Genomic DNA, 21,330 nt, shown 5'->3' on the forward strand with positions numbered 1-21,330 from the left:
TGCCATGCTGGTGCGCTGCGTTCCCATGGGAAGGTTGTCTCCTGTTTCACTGGTGGTGTGTTCGGGAAGCAATGGGTTGTGCTGAGTTGGAGGAGGTCAGTTCTGAGCCTAGCAAGAGACCAGTGGTACAAGGTGAGATCATAGAGGAACAAGTCTCAAGCACAGTGCCGTGGCCAAAATTATTTGTATTTCCCAGTTGTTGATCTGGGACCTTCAGCCATCGAGAATTTGAACAACTTACTCTAGACTACCTGGTCATGGCTTTGCTTTTAGGATCATACTCACCCACCTCCCTCCGAAAGCTGCCTATTTCACAAAGAGCTCAGTACAAGCAGAGGAACAAGCAGGCTAAGCTGAGCCAGAAATAAGACCTAGGCTTGCTAGGTTGTATTTTCTAGAAGTATGTAGATCTCCATGACTCCAGCAGGGATGTCCTCTTCTGGTGGTCTGCTGATGCATGTGTTTGTAGTCCATAAATGAATCTGAATTGTAGCAGCCTGCTTGATGACAGCCACTGGACAGCAGTAGGACTTGAGGTCACAGCCTTTCTTCATCACTGACTCATGGTTGGTTTTGAACATGGATCCCAGAGCTGAAATGCTTTTGGTGCCATCACCAGCCACTCGATTACAGTTCTTGATCCTGTGGTTAAATATGGGCAGACAAATTTCTGGTCCACCTCAGTGCACAATGCTGTCTCCTTGGCTTTTGCATTCATTTCCCAAGAGTGAATAAATCATTTCTAAGCACCCGTTCCCAGGGAAGAAGCTGATTTCTTCCTACTATGTCCATGATGAACAAGGATACTCACATTATTTCTTACTATTTGGGTGCACACAATGTGCACTTCACTTTGAAGCATGAAAGTATTATTTATCTTTTGCTACTCTTAAGGAGTGGCTATACACAATGCACTTTGTGGGCATTGTTGCCTGTTTAATGTTCAAACAAAAAAAAAAGTGTTAGTTTCTTTGTGTTACTGTGCTGTGCTGAGGTGCCCGCTGGGACTTGGGCTCCCTTGTGTTGGATGTGGTGTGTGCACATACAGAGCACACAGGGGTCGTGGCTCTGAGCAGCTGCTGAGTGAGGCCCTTGGGGTCACCCTGTGCTTTTACTGTGGAGGCTGTTAATTTGCACGGGACCTTTGGGAAACTCTGGTAGAGCTCAGAATGGAGTCTCCCAAGCCCTAATTCAGTGACATCCTCGCCAGATCTCTTCTTTTATGCAGGTCAGCCGGTTGCTGTGTGTCATGGAGCGACCATGGCTCATCTATATTTTAGCATCCTTGTTGGCCATGGTCAGGTAGGCAAAGTACACGGGTGCTTGGGGGTAACTTCACAGGATTGGCCAGGTCACCGGACAGGGACAGTGCTTGGGCAGGAGCTGAGATAACTAAGACAGGGCCACAGCAGAGATTCCTATGTGTCCTCCTGGGGAAGGGCCTTTCCACTTTGCTGGGGAGGGAGGACTTGTCTCTGTAGCTGCAGGGCAAGGAGAGCCCTGGGGGAGCAGGCATGGAGCTGGGGTGCTCTTCCCACCTCCCCTTCCAGGCTGGGCTTTGTGGCAAGGGCTCTGCAGGTCCCATGTTCTTCTATCTGAACATGACACCACAGCAATTTTCGTGCAACTGTAACTGGAAGGTTTGTGACTGCTGTCACTGTAATTATCTGTCTGGTCAATAAAATGAAGGGTACTAAGCCCCAGCAGTTTGGGGGAATGAAGGCTGACTTAATTACAGCAACCAAATCTCTCACATCTCTCCCGTCCACTGAAACACCAGCCCGCCTTCATGTGCTGCCCTTTAACAGAGCTGCCTATCATGCATCTAAACAAACAAGTAGGGAAGACAGAGGAGAGATTGTTTGTCAGGGATGTGTCTTTGTGAGGGAGGAGCAGCAATATCTGCAGGAGGGACTGAGGTGAAACCCAACATCAAAGGCAAGAGGCTGTCAGCACATTTAACTTTACAGAAACCCTTCTCCTAATAAAAAAGGAATGACCTCGTTACTACGGACACTAACAGTTCCCAGGGGAACACCGGGAGACTGCTGCCTGCACTTTTAATATTCACTTTACAAACAAATGGGAAACCTTGAAATAATTTCGGTGTTGTTCTTGGCAAGTTGTTACAGTGTTGTGTCCTTATAAAAATAATTTAAGAATTTATGTAGTGTGAGTTTACTTTTCATCTGCTGCTTTTCCTTGCTATCAATCTCCCTCCCTCTGACTGCCAAAGTCTCTGTGGGAAAGATCAGGATGCCCAAGGAGTGAGGTGCTGGCCATGCCAGGAGGTTCAGCAGGAGGCACTGTTAGGCTTGGCTTTGACTGCTGAGAGAGGACTCATTTCTGGAGGAGATGCTCTAAAACTGCGCCTGGACCTGGGCTGCAGAGAGCAAGCAAAGTCCCATCAGGAGGCTGTGCCTGCTTGAAGGGTAGAGGAAGCTCTGAGCTGGCTGTGGTGCTGGGGCAGGGGTGCGGAGGGGACAGTGGGGCTGGTGGAGGCTGGCAGGATCCCGGCTGCTGCAGCCCTGCAGGCAGCCTGGTGTGAAGCATTGTGGGGATGCAGGGTGGGCCAGTTCCAAGCTTTTCTCCTCTCAGCTTCTCCCAGCAGGAGTCACCACAGGCAATAATGCCAGGAAAGCTAGCATGGAGCAAATCTGTGTCTCTTCCAAGCTCCTGTGAAAGAGTGAGGGAGGCAGAGAATATGCTGCTGAAACCGAAAGAATACTTGCAAAGCGTGAGGCTGTTCACTCAGCCAAATACCTCTGCAAATCACATGAGCAGTCTCTTTTCATAGGCTAGTCTTTCTCTCCAAGTTACCAGTCTCAGTGACCAGAAATCTTCCCAAATGTTTCCTTGATGTTACATTTGCTGTGCGGTACCTGAGGGAGGTTTGCAGGAATGGTTTCATTGACTCTTAGTGGGGGAAAGTGCTCTGTACTGGAAATAAGCCCTTACAGCTGATGCCTCAAGCTATTCAGTAGCAGTCCACAAACTCTCACCCACACTTCAGCTGGTGTGCAGCCTGGGGGGTATCCCTTCCTCTGCTGGCATCTGCACACATTGGTGTGCAGCATCAGGCACACCCCAACACGCCCATGAAAATACAAATGTGCATACCCATATGTAATTTAACTCCCATGTGCCCATCCACATACATACACAAAAGGGCTTGCTTCTGTGCATGTCAGTATGTCCCTCCTTAGTTGGCTGCATTTGCTCATACACACCCATTCACTCCTGGTGCAAATTTGCTGCTGATTCTGACAGTTGTGTACAGCACAACTTTATGCCTTGGGTTCATCCTTTGTACAGCCAGCCTTGAAACCAAACTGTGGGAAAGGTGGCTGTTATTTGAATATCTGTAATTCATACTTTACCCACTCTTCTAGATGTCTGCTTAGCCTCACTTCAACCCAGATTCAGTTGGTCTGAGCTCAGGATTTCTGACTGTGGCTGAAAGGCAAAAGGCAAGCGCCTGCTGCTCCTCTAAGGCTTCAGGCAGAAGGATGAAGTACAATAGAGGAAAATGTAATGATGGCAAGTAGGCTGTGGGAATGACACCGTTTATTGATGCTCCAGGTATGAAAGAACCCACTAACGAGCAATTTACAAAAGACACTTTTGAGCCATTTTGAAGGAAATCACTGACTGCTATGAACAGGAGAGTGCAGACAGCTTCATGCAAGGATGAGCTGCTGCCCAGGAGCTGGCCTTCGCAGTTGTGAGCTATGCAGGAACCACAAGCAGCTCTTTCCACATCCACACCCTCCTTTGTGGATGTCTGGGAGTGGGTATTTGCCCTCTGCAGAATCCTACCAGTCAGCCACATCACATGGGCAGAGCTAAGGCTGCCCAGAGGTCTAAGCTAGCTGGCATCCCTGTCTTCTACAGCCAGGTAATGATGAGGCATCTTTCCTTGTACCAGCCGAACATCTCTAATAGGCATGTGGATCTAGCATTTTTTTTTTTGCTCCCAATCTTCTTCTTTTGTCCCAAATATTAGAGTGGTAATGGAAAAAATCCATTCTGAAGGTTTGTCATTGTCAATTTGTCATTGAAACCCTTGATTAAATGGTTCCTTGGAAGTGTAGAGAAAATGCTCTTTAAAGCACTGCAACCAGATCCAGGCAGTCTCTGGTCAACTTCTACTTCTTTGCAACCTGAATTTCATGTAGAGTGGAGCTGGAAATTTTATCTTCTTCGTAAAAACCTTGGAAATCTACGTACCAGACACTACAAGAAAAGTCAGATGTTAACACAGAAAGATGGGCCAGTATTCTCTTTCCTTGAATGATGTAAATACGCTGTCCTGGGTAAGCGCAAATGGAGTTATCCTGTGCTAAGCCTCAGAGCCAATGATACAAATCACTGCAATGCTGTTTTGCAAAGGTTCTAGAGACTTCTGTAAAGATGTACTTCACTGGGGTTTTCTCTTGACTTGTTCTGGCACACTTGCTTATTTCGATTCTCTGTTACGGCAGGTTTCATCTAAACACTAACAGGATTTTGAAGATGTTAATAAAAGAGGAAGATACTTCAAAGTGCAAGTGCACATTTGTGCACATGTTCACATATTTGTAAATAATCCCATATGCAGTGGTGATCATTTTGAGTCTTTGGTGAGGCACAGTGTCACAGCTCAACCTGTAGACTCCCATTACTGCCAGCAAGTGAAAAGTAGGAGGATGGGCTTGCAAAGACCATCCTCATTGAATTCACTGAATTCCCAGGTAGACTTTTACACGCACATCTAACCTTGAGCAAAGGTACAGCTAGGCAGTGAATTTAAAAAATAGCCAGGTATGTGCTCAGAATTGCAAGTGCAAGTGGACATACAAAGGTCTATGTGCTACAGCATAAGGAAGGATGGCTTGTGACTAGCGGTTCAAAGAGACAGTAGGAAATCTGGGGTCACTGCCTGGCTCTGCCACGTATTTCCATGATGGCCTTGCCCCATTTACTTCATTTACTTGTTCTCTGTTCTCCAGCAAAGGCAAGGAGGCAATAGTACCTCATTAGTGGTCTTGTACCTTGGGATTGTGTAGAGGGAGGACTTAACCTCTGTGTTTGTATTCTCCTGAATGAAAGGGAGTCCATATTAGAACTACCCAGATCTTCTGGTGGTCTCCAGAGTAATTATATAAATATCTGGACCAACAATAAAACTTCACAATGCCTGTGCATTTGGGGTTGAAGGATATATTTCATTCAACAACCTGGAATGTGAAGTTTGCCTATAGCTTCAAGTCCTAATTTTCTTTTTGTTATTTTAGGTCATTGGAGTAAAATTCAAAAGGCTTACCCCTTCCTTGTTTTAAATCAAGAGAGCATCTGATTTAAACAGCGACTACTCATTCAAATTTTCTTCTCCATCACTTTTGGGTCTTTCTTCCTCCAGTCAAAAGGTTGCAGCACAGTGGCACACCTGGCAGAAGTGCTTTAGCCCAGTCAGCTGCAGTTTTCCAGAGAAACCTCTTTGCTGGATAATTCCTTGTCAGGCTGGAGGAGAAGACTGGTTTGTGTAGCTGTCTGCATTGACAGGGAAGGTTGCCCTCCTTCTGTGCCTGACCGCTGACTTTGAGAGTGTGGGGCAGTGAATGATCCAACAGAGAGATATCACCTATGAGCAAGGAGGTAAGAATAAGTCCTCTTGGTGAGATGCTCTTACTCTCTGTACATGTCTTCTGCCTTTCTAGGTGGGACAATGTGGCCTCTTTAATCCCATCACTGGATCAGTGCTCCCAAATTAGTGTAATCATCCCACCCAAATTAAGCAAGTTGCTCCTGGCTCCACAATCCAGCCTTGGGCATCCCCTCTCAGCCTGACACCCGCATCCCCCTCTTCCTCCCTCTCCCCTGAAGCCCCCTGCTTGTGGGCTCCTTGATATTTTCCAGTCCTTCCCTAATGAGCACTGCAGAATTACAGCTAATTAAGGATGTAAATGATGCTGGAGAGAGAGGGAGAGGATGGGAAGGGGCGGGGGGGAGGGCAGCTACTTGCTGTGTGCAACTCTGCAGTAAAGTGTCTCCTACCTCAGCAGAAAAGTTATCACGGGAGACAATGTCAACTTTATGGAGGGGGGGAGGGCCCTTTCATGGCTCCATCCCCGCCTGCAATAGCTGCCGCCTCTCTTTTATGTGTCAGCGCTTCAGATGCTGATGTCCTCTCTCCCAAATGCTGCTTTGTCGGCCGGTGCTGTCACCAAGCCCTGCTCTCCCTCTCCCATACTCGCTGCCACTCTCATCTGTGTGCCACCTGTGGGGTGGAGGGTTCAGAAGACCCCAAAACTTGCATTCACTCTGAGTGGGCAACCTGTTGTGTCCCTCTTGCTTGCAAAGGCATATTGCCCCTGTGGAGTGGGCCAGGTCCACCTTCAGTTCCAGGGGGTCAGAGAGGACTCTGGTGCTTGGGGGGATGGTGGGTTTTGGCCACTTCGCCTGGGCATCGGGGCACCTGCCTCTCTGGGCTGCTGCCTGCCAGCTCTAGCCCTTGGCCACCATTCCTCAGGGGGGAATTAGGGCTAAGCCCCTTATCTCTGCAGCAGTGGCTGGTGGGCTGGCGTGACATGCCCTGTGGGGTGACTTGTGCTGTCGGCTGGAGCTGGCAGCTTGGGCCACATGTCCCTGAGATACATGGCTGCTCACACATGCGAGCAGGTCTGGTTTGCTCCTGCAGGGGAACTGGAGGAAAGTGGGGTTCATCAGCGAGGGGGTGCAAGCTCCCCACCCCACCACCAGCCCTGGCTGGCAGCTCCTGCCCACGCCGGGGAGCCAGGAGCTGGTCGGCTGGCAGCCCCATGTCAGGGGAGATGGCTCTGCTGGCGCCAAGCAGCTGTTTGAACCCATTCCAGTCTCGCTGAGTCCTCCCGAGCGCGTTTCCAAGCACTTCGGGTCCCCGTTGGCATATTTCTCTGCACATTGCCCAGATCAATAAATTGCAATGGCATGTTTTCCCCAGCGCCACAGCCGGTCCGTCTGTCTGTCCGCTTGCCCAGCTGAAGCAGGGGTGTGCGCCCCAGATCAAGGGGAGACAGCACTGGGTGGCAGCGATGGCAGCAGTGGGTTTTGTTGTTGTTTCCCCAGATCGCTGTACAATATATTCTGATTTTTTTTCTTGTCATTAAGCCAGTGCCTCAGAGATGATGATGTAGTCCCTATGTGGGCCGCAGAAAGCACTTCGAGCCGTGCTGGAGTCGTGCTGGGTGGCTCTGATAGCAGAGCTAATGGGAGCGAATGGGATGCAACGAACTGTTCTAATGACACCAGCCAGGGAAGAGACAACAGTAAGAATAAATAAATGTTAACTATTTTCCTCTTCCAGACATTTGCATCTATTGCCATTAAGTTCATTTAAATAAGAGAGAGAGCGAGAGAAAAGGGGAAACTTACTACTACTCTTAATAACAAGTGTCTAAAAATAAATTAGGATGCTGGGATGCACTTAAGGCATTTTAAAAATGTCTGATTTTCCCCCCCTTTCCTGCTTTTTTTTTTTTTTTTTTAAGTGTTGGAGGGTTTTAATTTGGGCCGAGTAATTTTGGTGCAAACGCTTGGGCGCCTTTCGTTGGGAAATTGGGAGGAATGCAAACAAGATTTCACTTCATTAAACAGGGGCAAACAGTAGAGAAATTGCACTTACTTATGGAAATGACTTTTAAACATGAACAGCATTTACTTGCATTGCCTTGTGCTGAAATTTTTTTTTTTTAGAAGATTATACATGTGAATAATTCACTGCGGGCCAATTAGATGATGACTTCATTTTTAACCTCTCTTCCTTGCCATCTTGCTGGCTGTCCCTTTCATTGCAATTTCCACCCTCTTCCTTCCCTTCAATAAATTAATAAAGATCAAATAATCCCTCTCCCTGCAGTGCCAAGAACTAGCTTCTTGGAAATAGTGTAAGGGGAGAAATCAGAGGATCACCATCTCTGCTCAACTGCCCTGGGATGAAGCAGGAATAACTCTGTGGGATTTCTACAAGCAGAGCTACACCCATGTGTAGAAATGGGTGGAATGAAAAATGGCAGGAATGAAAAGGGGAGAGAGAAAAGATCTCCATGTTTTCTGCATGCAGGATCAGGTGCTGGAGAGAGGCTGAGCAAGCAGGGTTCACCTTCTCTGAGGCTCCATTGATGCTGACAGTATCACACCAGTGTGAGTTTGCTCTGCCAGGCTAAAAGCAGTACTCTGATGGGTGACTCCCATGGCATTGCTGGGAATAGACCCTCAGAGTGATGCCCTGAAACCATTCAGCATCCCTGGGTCTGATGCAGGCAGCAAAGATGTGGGACCATTGCTTGAACCAGGGGAGGCTGGGCTGCGATGTGAGATAATGCTGGCTTTTGCCAGGGGCCTGTGGTAAGTGGACCTTACAGAAAGTGGATAGAGAGAGGGTTCTTCATGGGGCCTCACTGTTTTTTCCCATCTAACAGATGTTAGATGTTCTTGCTGTCGTTAACGCATGTGTCATGACTTTTCCCAGCACATCGTGGGGTTTTCTGGCAGCAGGATCTGCCAAAACTTTCAAGGTGCTGGGAGGAAATGAGCTCCAAAAAGTATGGGGTGTCTGTCCTGTTGTGGGGAAACTGAGGCACAGAGCAGATAGGACATCCTATGCACTGGCCAAGCACAGGCAGCAGTATGAGAGCGGGGACCCTGGTCAGAAGCAGGACTGTCCATAATATCATTTGCTCTTCAGCTCTCATTTAAAAGTTTATTTCAATGAAAGAGACCATGATAGTTGCTCTGGTCAGCAAATAAATGTTTGCTCTGGGCATTGAGTAATGTATCAAGAACACTAGAGATTAAGTCCCTTCTGGGAGTGTGGTGTAATGAAATCTTAAGTCCCTTAAGTTAAGTCCCTTCTGGCACATGTAATGAAATCTTCCAGGAAACTCCTCTCCACACAGCTGCTAGATGTTCCAGAGGCCTTTCTTCACTCCTGTCTCTGCTGCCTCTGAAGCCTTCACTATGTTCCTCCAGGAACTCTCCTCTTTCACCGTCCCAGCCTATTCCCTTCAAACTGCTTCCCAGGATGTTTTGTAGTCACCTTGTCAGTGTGTCCTTTCTCATCAGATCAGATTCCCAGCCTTTCTGGGTTTCAACATTTTTATGGCTTTTCGCTGGTTACAGTTTTAGTGGGGAGGAGGCAGCTGCAAGTGATGACCTGTGATTTCCAGGGAAGGGCAGAGCAAGGAAACTTCAAGCAGTGTGGCCTCCTGCTAAGAGCAGTCCCTTTTAGAGCCTTTGTGTCAATTACGGCATTCAGAGGCACTTCCCCAATCTATTTGTTTACCCTGGGGAAGCCCAGCATGCCCCCTCCAGGGCTCCTCCAGGGCTCAAGTCAAACGAATTCCCTCTCCCTGCGATGGGACAAAGGTCTTTCAGCCTAGACTTGGGAACTTTGCATTGCTCATTTCTGAATCAACCCACAGCATCAGGACCTAAGCTCCAGGAAACAGGTTGCCTGATGAAAAGGTTTTCACTTTCAGGCTCCTCTGGCTACTCTGTTGTACCTGGTGTCCTCCAGCCGAGGCTTGAGCTGAGGAACACATGGACAGCAGTGAGCCCACGTTACAACAGTCACCGTTGTACCATGCTTTAGCTCTGTGGCTGGTGCTGCTGGCTGTAGTGTAGTGGGCAGGACATTTTCTGGCCTCACAAGGCTCTTTTGGACAGCTATTCCAAACAAACTCCAACATAGACCCTTTTATCCTGGAATATCCACACTGGGAGTTGTTCAGAGACATCCTCCTGAAAAGTTCCATGGAGAGATAAGCCCAAAAACACCAGCTATGAAACAGCATGTTGTGTGCTGAGCTCTCTCTGCAGGAGAGGCACTTCCATCTGCTACACACCTCTTGAATTCAGGAATAAGACCCTACGGGCTGTTTGGTACCTCCATTGACCTCAGCGGGCTTAACACCAGGGACAAGTTTAGCTCCATGCGCTCATTAACCTGCTTCCTCAGTAGTACCTTTGGGGCCGAGGGCTGTGTAAGGTGGGCACCCACAGCAGTGGTATTTCAGCTGCATCACTTTGCGATGGGCACCCTCTTGATCTGCTTGTGCAGCGCCTGGCACCAGGGGACAGTGGTGAGTCCTGACCATTCCCATGTCCGGGGGAGCCATGGGGTCATCTACTGGCAAGGCAAGGCAAGGCAAGGCAAGGCAAGGCAAGGCATGGCAAAGCAAGGCAAGTTCTCTGTCCTTGTACAGTCCAAAAGCCTTGGGCTGAGGAGGACTTCAGAGGTTATTGATGTACCTGACTCTGAAGTGAGCTTCATTCTTTTGTTCAGCCTCTTAAGGACAGTCACCATCTCTGGACAGTGAATCAACAACCTCAGGTAGAGCTGAGCCAGTGCCAGATGCTGTTATTGATGTTCCTGCTGACACCCTCCCTCCAGGCACTGCAGCGCTGGGGGCTGGAGAGCATGGGGCCGGGTTCCCTGGGCAAAGGCCAGAGAAGATGCTGGACTGAGGCCTCCCAACAGGATTTCTACCTGCAGCCATATCTCTTGAGAAGAAAATCCGCGCTTGTTTTCCGTACAGGCTCTACAAAGAAGTGGTGACAGTGATGGAGTATTGATGACATTGGAGAGCTGCTGCTTGTGCTGCCAAATACCATCAGGGCTTGAAAGGTAATGTCGGCAGCATCCCCTGGGTGAGTTACATGTTTCTTTTCCAAGCCCAGCTTATATTAGCCCTGAAGTGGGGTAAGCATTTCACCCCATCGTTGGTGGAAGCCATATTATCAAGGACTGACTGAAACATGACATTTTCCACAATGAACTTCAAATGAGTTTCAGTTTGGGCCAAGAAGGGACAGCTTCCTCTCACCAGAATTTCTATGAGAGTATATTTTTGATAACAGATGAAAAATTCTTCCATTGAAACAAAAATTTTTCTTCAGCCTTAAAAAGAGTTTGAACTATTGACAAGTAGGAAAAAGTTAATCTAGATGTTTTCTGGTTTATTATGTTTTAAGATCTAAATGCAGAGTATGTTTCTGGAAATTATACACCATTAGAGAAAAAATCTGCAGTTTCATGAGACTATGTAATAAAGCAGAAATACTCAGGGCACAGAGGAAAAACTATCAGTGTTTCTGGAAGAGTTTTGGAAGGAAACATGGCAAGTGCAAATTAGTAAGGGTAGAAATCCTTCCCTGCCTTTCACTTCTCAAATCTAGAGTGTGGAGACTTCTGGTATTCTCTTTGCTTTATAGAAGTGATGGAGCCATGTTGGTACTGTGCTCTCATAATGGGTATCTCTTCACATTAGAGGAGCATATAGATTTTAAGAAGTGCATTTTGTCTTCTCTTTCTTCTCTTCCTTCCAAAAGACAGATTGATTTCTTTTTCTGCTTTGCACAAGTGTGAGGACACCAAGACAAGAGCCACTCATCAGCCTCTGTGAGTGGGCCAGCACAGGAAAATGTCCACTGTCACATGTTCTACTACCACCACTGCACTGTCTTTCACATGCAGTCTATGATCATCAAATCCTCTTGCCATCTTTGACAAGCAAAAACAATGGAGAAAGAGGCTGGTCCAAACTGACTTCTGGTGCTGCAGTCACTGAAGTCCTTGCAACGGGAGGAACTTGAGGTGCCACTGGCTGTAGATGCCCCAGGTTTCTGAGAAGATACTGCAAACTGTGACATATCCATCTTGTGTATGTTTTTCACTGATATTGGGGTTACATGCTAGGAAACAAGTAAGTGGTGGGAAAGACAAGGGGAAAAGACAGCTATTCCCCTGGGGCCCTGGTGGGAGGAATAAGGATGTTGGGGTTCCTGGGGTAGCCATGGAGAAAAAAACCTGAAAGCCCTAATCACCCATTCGTTCTGCATTTTCCACTGCGTGGGTCCTACTCCCCTCTTCCCTCACCCTCCCCCAGCTCGCCTAGTAATTCAGGAAGAAGAGGCCAAGGAGAGTAATATCATGCTGGAGATAGGACTGGAAGGGCAGTAATTTAGAATCAGAGGCTTATAGTATTATTGCCTGCAAAGCCATTCATGGGAAATGATTCCCCCCATCCCCATTCCCCCCCTCCCCATCCCGCTCTCCTTGCTCTGCAATAACAACAGAAATGCCTTCAGGAGGCTTTTCTACTCAAAATGCAGGCAAAGGAGCGCTTTTCTCCACCACTCCTCTTCTTTCCCTCTTCTGCACTCGCTTGTCCCCCCTGCCTCCAAGCCTAGCCACTGCTCCCTCCTTTCTCCCTCCCCCCCAACACAGGATAAAAAAATAAAAATAATAATAGGGGTAATAAGAGAGGAGGTAATGGAACGTTCTCCAACTGGGCACATGTCAGAAGCCATTATATGTGGTGCAGATTTGCATAATTCAAGAAGCATCAAATTAAATTTGCATAATTCCTTTGATTACACTTGTTATTAAATGTAAGTGACATTGATTTACAAAATGGCCCAATATAAGGTTAATAGCAAATGTCACCTTCCAGCAGGGTGAATAGGGTGCGTGTGTGGTGGTGGTGGTGATGGAGGAGGGGGAGAGGGGGGCCTGGGGAGGAAGGCGAGCAGACAATTGATTTCTGCTCCTCTCTCTTCCTTAAAGGGCTCAGGTCTCCTTTGCAGAGGAGCCCTCGGCTCTCCGAGGGCTGCGTTTGGCTTTCATGTGGATGCAGTGTCATTAGGAGCGCCTGCCAAGTGGCGTCGGTGCCGTGACTCTGCTACCTCCTGCTCCACGCCAAGGCACAGCACGGCTGCCGAGCCAGCTCCTGAGGGGAGCCAGGCAGTGTGGAAGGAGTAGGGAGAGCCAAAAAGCTGCTCTCCCAGGCCCAGGCGTGCTCGGTGGGCAGGAAAAGCAGCTTGGAAGGCAAGAAAGCTCTCACTGAGGCAAGCTTTTTAAAATGGTGTGTGAGCTGGACCCACTGGCAGGACACCCCATAGATCTGCCAGGGAAGCACTGGGAGGGAGTGAGAGTGATGCTAGGAGCAGTGCCTGAAATGCCAGGCTCTGATGGCAGGGGTTACATGGTAAAAACACATCTGTGTTTATGGCAAGACCTATTAGGTACCTATAGAAGACTTGCATCCACAAATGAAAGACTCTATGAAGTACATACAGAGCCAGTGGTGATACAGGCCCATCACCATTGTCCCTTTTCTCAGCCTGGTATGACAGGACTTGGGATCAAACACTGCTGGGTACCTGGGGGCTGTGACAGGAGTAATATGTCCATTTTGCTAACATGGAGTTCAGACCATACTGAGCACTCACTCTGTGAGTAGATCCCATTTCTGAATATCTTTTTGCCTCTCTTCATTTTGTATTTTTTCCCAGACAGGGAATGTGATTTCGTGCATGGAAACTGACTGGTAAATTGTGCAGGCACCCCAAGACTGTAGTGATAAAATCACTATGATCAAAGTTATACATGTACCAGAGCTGGGTGAATAGCAGACTTTCTAGTTGCAGGCAGTTTCAAAGACACACATACATGGCCATAATCTGGTTTTGGTTCTGCTGAAACCATTTTTGCAAATCAAGAGGCTGGCTGGAGACTGGGGAGAAACCCACAACATCCCTTTTGATTAAATGTCTTGTTCAAAGTGAAAAAGGATGCTTCTTTTGGTGACTGAGCTCTGTAAGCAGTGTCTAATAGCATCCAAATAAAATTAGAATTAAATGTCACTCTAAACCAATCATAAAAAGGGTTTTTCAGATGTCTCAGAAAAGGCACTTGATTTGCTGGAATACTTTTTCTAGGAATTTTTTTCTTACTTTGAGCAACACCAGCTGCTGTAAATGCTTTGTCAGGATGCTTCAGTCAGTTCAGATGTGAAGTTTCCTAAGAAAAAAGTGTCCTAAGGAGAAATATCTCTCAGTTGATGCCCATGTCTCTATGAAAGAGGTGAAGACTAGCAGCAGGTAGGGAAAATGCCCAAGCCCAAGCCCAGTAACACCAGTGGGCTTGGCCATCTGCAAGGGGAGCCATGATGATAAAGCTAACATTTAGTGATAGAGGCTTTGGAGCACCTATTGAATCTGCTGGTATTAGAGCTTTGGCTACCACAGAGGAGCATTGTTTATATACAGTAAAAAGGGTAACAATGACAAGATATTAGAGCACATGGCCTATACAGGAATCTCACACTTATAATGGGGATTTTATGAACATTCTGGGATATATACTGATGGTAGGCAGTATTTGCAGCAGGAAAGGTACATTGATTGGTTTGTAATTCCAGCTAGTGGCTTTTCAGCTATTTGAAGCTGATTGTCATGTTCTGCTAATCAGCCTTCTGAAGCTCTAGAAGTCCATGCCCAAGATGAAATCGGTGCACCCACCTTTCAGATCCCAGTATAATAATATGAAGCCAGGTCTAATAATCTAGATGATCATCTAGCAAATGAGAGGGGTGAAATGTATTTTACAGGCCTTTGGGCAGTCTAAAAGGAAGTTGCTGTATGAACACTTGTAATGCTCTACTCATTGCCCCACACCCATCAAAGAACGTTGCCTTGCTACATCCCAGGCATCCGATGCTTACTATGCAGCAGAAATTATTATGAGCCCAGATTCTCAGAGGTGCCCAGCAATTTGTGGTGCCCAGCTTCAGACAGTTGAAAATAATATCTTTTTGAGGTTAAGCACATTTTGAGTGGCTAATAGCTCAGGCTTGGGTCCCATTCCTGTTGTGAGAATGAGTAAAGGTGAAGTGTCTGTATTTCGTGGATGGACATGGAAGAGTGGATGGAATACGCAGGTCCACTTTGCATACCCTGGATTCCCTGGGAGCACGCAGGAGGTGTCTTTATGCGATGCCAAGGGATTGGTCTTTACTTTGAATATTTGTGTCTTTTGAGCAGGTGTTATGCTTCCCTCTGCAAAGCAGCATTCCCCCGTGGTCTGATGACAGGCCCCTTAATGCAGAAAATGCAGATTGTATTCCCAGCCCTGTCAATCCAGTGCTCTCTGCTGCGTCCCTCCCACACCCGGGTGTATCTTGGCTGGTTAGCCTGCAAACTCTTCGGAGCACGGCCGATCCCTCTGTGTGCTCTCACAGAGCACTCAACACAGTGGTTCCCAAGTGCATGCCTCTTGACTCCCTGTGAGAGCTGGCAGTGGTGTTTAAGGAGGAGAGTAAATATACCCAGACCCCATCAGGCTATGTTGACCCTTAATGCATTACCTGGAAACCAGCTGCTGGCAGACAGGTTTTGCCCCGAAGGGTGTTCCCTTGCAACAGCTCTGGCTTTAACCTCAGGGTCAGTCACACTCCCTGGCCATCATAACCCCTCTGACATGGTGCTGCTGACTTGAATGTAGAGAGTGAGAGGTTTGTTTTAAACTTGGATTAAGGGGCTGTGATATTTGCCACTAGTTTTGGAGGTGCAAAGGATCCCACCCTGGGCATGGCTGATGCTCACGTGCTCAGTCACATCCTGAGGTATTTTTGTGCCAGCGTAAGCCATAACTCTCCCAGGTCAAAGTTGGCATGGGCAGAGGCAGTTAGCGCTGGCAGCTGCTCCTGCTGCTTTGCCAGGGGAGGCAGTCATTTCTTTCCCCTTCCTCTTGCTACTTTGGCGGCTGCTGGGCTGGTCCAGGGCTCCGATTGCCTCTGGGTAGATGGGGAGCCGAGCTGGAGCCCCTGAAAGCTGGCAGTGGGCAGTCAGGCAGAGGAGAGAGAGAGAGACTCTTATTAAGGGTAACCCTGGCTCTGGCTGACAATTGCTGACATCGTCATATTTAGCACCCGCACGCAGTGAGCCTGAGCGACGCTCACGCACTGGGTGAGCCAACTGCAAATTAATCGTCAGTTCATTACTGCTCTGTGCCTTTCATCCTGACAGCAGCCTTTCAAACGTGGCTATAATTGGAAGGGTCCATGTGGCAGGAATTTGGTGAGGGTTGGGAGGGGGATCTGAGGTCTCTCCCTCTTGCTCCCCCTCTTCTTTTCTCTCTCCCCCTTTCTCAGGCTGAGTTCTGGAAACAAACAGCAAGCTTAGGACAAGCTGATGAAGGAAATTAATCTCTCCTGCCCCTGTATCTCGGCGCTGCCACCTACACCCCTTGACATACATCAAGGTCTTCATACTGGGAGATCTGTTTGCATCCAGGAGGTTCCCTCGAGCTATAATTACCCTCAGCTTGCAAACAAAGTGTGCAGAGTAGCAGGGTTGCCTGTGAGAACTTGAATATGTGCATCATTGTTATTGCTGGTGGTGGGTATTACTATCATTATTACTGTGCTGCTGGGAGGCCTTGTCACTGTACTACACAGACAGAGTGGAAAGTGAATCTTGCAGCTAAGGAGGGTTTTACAGGCAAGGGCCCAGGCTGAGGAGCAGAGTTTGAGGTGTGTGGAGGACAGAAATGACTCCCAACACCCTTGGGAACTCACTCTCTGAGAAAAGAAATAAGCCCTTGGATTTTATTTGTCACAGCTTGGCATGGGGCACTGTTCTGCACCTCGGTCTCCCAGCCAGTCAGGGTGATGTCAGTGTGGTCATTCTTGTCATGGGAACAGCCACCCCTGGGACACAGTGGAGCAGGTTTAGTGTCTGTTTAGTATGGTTTAGTATGCCAGAGCGTATGGCAGGAGGGGGATGCTCTGACATGGCTGTGGGGATGAAGTCCCCCTGGGGGTAGACATCTGGGGCACTAGAAATGTGGGGCAGGACTCGGTTTTTGTTTGTCTTTTGATTGATATTAGAAAATGGTATTAAAAGAACTTGCTGATGGAATCCCAACATCCTGTTTGCCACTCTGCAAAAAAAATGGAAGGTGTTTCTCAAAACTCTGGTTTTGTAATAAGCCATGCTTGTGGGTAAGTGATGGAGCTGGCTAGAGGCGATCAGGGAAAAGGGCTTTTTTCAGAAACCCCTTTGGAGGGAAACAGCCCTGGAGCACTTCTGAGAAATTGTTTTCCTCCTTTTTTCAACTTCTGCTAGTTAATGTGCAGGCATCTTCCTGGTGAACTTCTCTGTGCCATGGTCTGGCTGGGAGATAGGGCAGCTGAGGGAGCACAGAGGGGCCCTGGTCACAGACTGGTGGGGAAGGCTGGGGGTCTGTGCTGACCTGGTGCCTGCTGGAATGGACCTGAGAAGGGTTAAGCACTTCCAACAACCTGTTTTGTGGCTTTCTGTGTTGTGTTAATTCGCTTCCCTCAATGGTCTAAAGGATGAGGCTGTGGTGCTTCTCCATAAGACAGAGGGAGTTATGCCATGGGGACTCCGGCCCCCCCTTCACCATGTCCCCTCTGCTCCTCCCATGCAAAAGTTATTGTCGTATTTGGTGGAGTCTCAGGTAGGCAGATGAATGGGAAATGTTCCTCTCCATTACTAGCTGCACTTGACTGGAGTCTCATTACATTACGATGGCGCTTTAGCAGGCGAATGGGCCTTGCGTCTGGGTTCCCAGCACCCCTCATACCTCCCTGATAACGTAAATTACCCTCCGCCTCATTGCCTCAAATGATCAAACATCAAATTGCTAGTAAAAAAAAAAAAGGGGGGGGGGGGGGGAAGAGAAGAGAAAAAGAGAGAGAGGAGGGAAAGGAGAAAAGCTGAACAGAACCATGGGTTGAATCTAGATGGTTTGTCAGCAACAAGAGACGAGTCAATGGCTCTTAAACACTTGCTAAAGATGAATCCATTGAAGGCTTCAAGCATGGTAATTCTGCTGACATTAAAGTACACCTGCAAAACCCAAACAATGCTTTATAACTCCAAATTACACCAGTCAAGACCCGCTACTTCAGAGCACCACTTATTTCTTTTGGTCCAGGGAGGGGGGACCCACGAGTAACCTGTGTTTCTCCATCAACAGACTTCAGCGATGCAGGGAGCACACAGTGTAGATTTGTGTTGATTTTGTGGTCGAACAATGTGCCAGATCCTCTGCCCTCCCTTTATCCCCCCCTTCCTGTCCCCTGACAAATTTTCCAAGCCAGAAGAACGGCTCCAGGATGAACAAAACAAGGAGAAAAAGAGAGGGAGAGGCATCGGGAGGGGAGGGAACAGAGCAGGTACATACAGGGCTGGTCGACTCTGTGCAGAAAAATATGGATCTCGGCAGGGTAACGAGGCGCAGTGGAAAGAGGAGGCTATATGTCTTTTCTCAGTATTTAAACGTGTGCTTATATGGCGCTCAGTGGAATGGTTAATCTGCTAATGCTGGTAGTGTTTGCTGTAGTACTCAGAGAAATGTTTACTGCAGTATTTCATGGGGATTGTGTTCTGGATGGCACAAAAGGAGGAATCGCTCTAGCGTACCGGGAAAATGTTCATTGCAAAATATACTGGAATATTAAGAGGTTTATTTAGTGGCATACTTAGTATAATATGAAAAGAGTTAAGTACAGAGTGTTTTATTAATATTTTTGGGGTGTGGATGAATTTCAGTGCTCAGGAAGGTTATGGAGAAGCAATTCCAGCAAAGGCTGGTTTTATTCATAGATTTATAGATCTTAAGACCATAAAGGACTCTTGGATCAGCTAATCTGACCTTCTGTATAACACAGGTATATACAGTGTGGACATACCTCCTGATTCAGCAAAGCACTTTAAGCACTTGCTTAAATTTAAGTATTTGAGTTGCCCCATGGAAGGCAGAGAAAATAACCCTATTGAATCAACGGGACTATTCAGACCCTTAATGGGAAGTGGGTGTTTAGGCATTTGCTGAATTGGGACCACAAGAAGATAATGTAGCTAAATGAGTAATTCATAGCCACCCATTTATTCAACTGCTTTTGCCTTCTTTTCTGCTTGCGGATTGCTCTGGAGCCAATCGCCATTTCCTGCAATGTATTCATTGTTTGAAGTCATTCACTGAATAATTTCAGTGAAAACTCTTTCTTGATAGCTTTGCTCATAAACACTTCATTGTGAATATGGGAATACTTGCACATACATTTTAAGAATGGTGAATGCGCGCATGCTTGTGTGTATTTGCATTAAATACGTGAACACACATCCACGTACACACACAAATGCAGGGTTAGGATTTTCAGCTACCATAAAAGACACAGTTCCCTGATGCTGGTGAGGTTATGCTGATTCCGACCAGCTCACTTACAGCCCCACTTCCCAGTTTCAAGTTGCCTTTGTTTTGAGTGGACCTGGAATGTTTCTGACCCCTGACTGCATGCAGTGAAACTTGAGGTCTGGTTTCCAATGCAAATATTTACCCAGGGAATTTTTTAAATGTGCTTTTCAGATTTTTCTCTTCTGCCTACTCAATACACACTGGTTTGCAGCACATCCTTCACCGTAAAGTGATCTGTTGGGAATTTTGCAGAAAGTGAAATGGAAGAAGGTACAAAATTAGTTGGACTGAACTCGGCAAATTATCACTCTTGGTGTTGGTGTACCTGTGCCAGGCCCTCCATTCCCTCTATTCATTCAATTGGTCATGAATCAGTTCTGATTTATTTTGAAAGCATTGCTTAAGGATTTTTCAAATCAGCCAAGGCGTATCTTCTTCAAACAAGTGTGTTTGCAAACCGCTTGTGGCATGGAATCGGTCAATTAAGTGACATGGCATTTTTTTAAACAGGAACAAAATTGAAGAACAGGTACTATGAATGTGGCTGGAAGCTTCGCTGGTGGAATTGTGTTTGTGCAGTGGCCAGCTCCAATTCTCATGCAGGCCTCACTGTGGGTTATGCATTACAACATGGGAATAATTTGTTTCTGGTGCAGGCTGCCAGAAATACGTTCTTTCTAAAAGTCACACTGCTTTTTAGGATTCACTTACATTTTCAGGAAATCAAAGGAATTACTGTGATATTTAGAAGTTGAGTACAAATGGCTACAAATTAAGAACTGAACGTGACGTTTCCTGCATTTCAATTTTCCTTCTTTACATTACCCTCGGCAACAGAGATGGACGTGATGGAAACTAGATGTGAGCTGGGCAATGGCAGCAGTGGGGCAGTTCATCTAAGTGCAGTTCATGTGTGTGAGATAAGCGACAGTTTGAGATGATGTGCAGAGAGCAGGGACGCCGGGGCCACTGTAGGACACATGTGCTGGTGATGCTGCAGAGCTGATCAGATGCTCCATGTTCTCCTTTTGGGCTCCCACCAGCCATGGCATCTGAAATTGCTTCTGAATGTCCCTTTCATTCATTTTCTTTCATTTGTCCAACTGAAAATTAAGAGAGGTTTGGTTTTCCCTGGTTAACCTGGTTAAGGTGGTATTTTTTCTAGATATTTCAGTAAAACAGAAGGCCACTGTAATTTTTCCAGTTTGAATGAGATGTGTTGTTTACAGATGGCCGCTGTCCTTTTTAGAAAAGCAGTTATGTTTCACGAAGGGCAGGCATTTCAACATGAAAAATCAATTATAATGATTCTTTTTTCCAAAATAGAAAATGAAATATTTTGTATTTTCAAAATTACCTTTTCCTTTTCTGTTTTTTCCTTGTGGGGGATGATTGGCCAAATTCAGCAAGAGCTAGTGAACAGCCAGAGTCAGATAAAAGCACGATTTATTCTGCAGATAAACTTTATTCACTGAAGTAAAATGAGAAACTGCAAGTCCTGATGCTGCTTTCCAAAAAGTTTGGTTGGTGTTGCCCTATCTGAGATATCTTTAAAAAGAGCATGCATCCTTCTGCCAATATTTGCATAGCATTCAAAACAACAGGGAGCATTTGGAGCTATTTAATAATGAGGAGATAGGTTGCAAGCATGGGAGACATGATGTTTGACAGGGCTGTGTATGGGCCCTGGCAGAGGTTTATTTACACTGTGGCTCAGTTGTAGTCCAGCCTGCCTCTGTCAATGTAGCTCTCTTTTCAATGGAGAGTTTACCACTTGTACATGCAAAGACTTATTCAGGTGTTAGTTTTGTTTGCCAATATAGACTGTCCATTAGCTATCTTAATCCTCTGTCTGTCCTAACAGGCCGAATAATGGTAAAAAAAGAAAAAAAAGAAAAAAAAAAAAAGGAAAAAAATTCCCATCTAAAATACTGTTGTAGAGGAAAGAAATGCCCTTCCCCTTTTCTGTTTTCAAATAGAAATATCTTGCTTTACTCAAGTTTCCCCTTCTGAAAGTCAATTTTTTTTTTCACTGAAAAAAATGAAACTGCTTGCAGAGAATTTGAGAAGGGAATAAACCCACTGTCTTTTCAGTGTTTTCACAGAAAATGAAAACTATTTTCAGGAGCTGTTCTGGGCTGAACTTTCAGCACGTATAAGGATAAGTGGGACTAGTTTATGCTTATCCTACTCACCGACTTCCCAACATTGTTTTGGATGAAATGCAAAATCAGATCCTGCAAGATGTGATCATTTAGGGTACTGTGGCATATTTTGAAACAGTAGGGCTGTTAGCCCCAGCA

At 46.7% G+C, this 21,330-nt stretch overlaps 1 long non-coding RNA gene across 5 annotated transcripts in view; it reads left to right on the forward strand.

The window, feature by feature from the left end:
* Positions 1–21,330, forward strand: part of LOC115608162 — a 61,566-nt gene that overhangs the window by 28,558 nt on the left and 11,678 nt on the right. For 2 of the 5 annotated variants that reach the window (XR_003991465.1, XR_003991468.1), the window contains exons 5-8: positions 5,402–5,637; positions 7,129–7,286; positions 10,557–10,645; positions 11,350–11,723. This is a non-coding gene — a long non-coding RNA (uncharacterized LOC115608162). The remainder of the gene's footprint in view (positions 1–5,401; positions 5,638–7,128; positions 7,287–10,556; positions 10,646–11,349; positions 11,724–21,330) is intronic. The other 3 variants (XR_003991467.1, XR_003991466.1, XR_003991469.1) reach the window with 3 other exon arrangements.

This window comes from Strigops habroptila, chromosome 5 (genome assembly GCF_004027225.2).
Source record: "Strigops habroptila isolate Jane chromosome 5, bStrHab1.2.pri, whole genome shotgun sequence".
NCBI lineage: Eukaryota > Metazoa > Chordata > Aves > Psittaciformes > Psittacidae > Strigops > Strigops habroptila.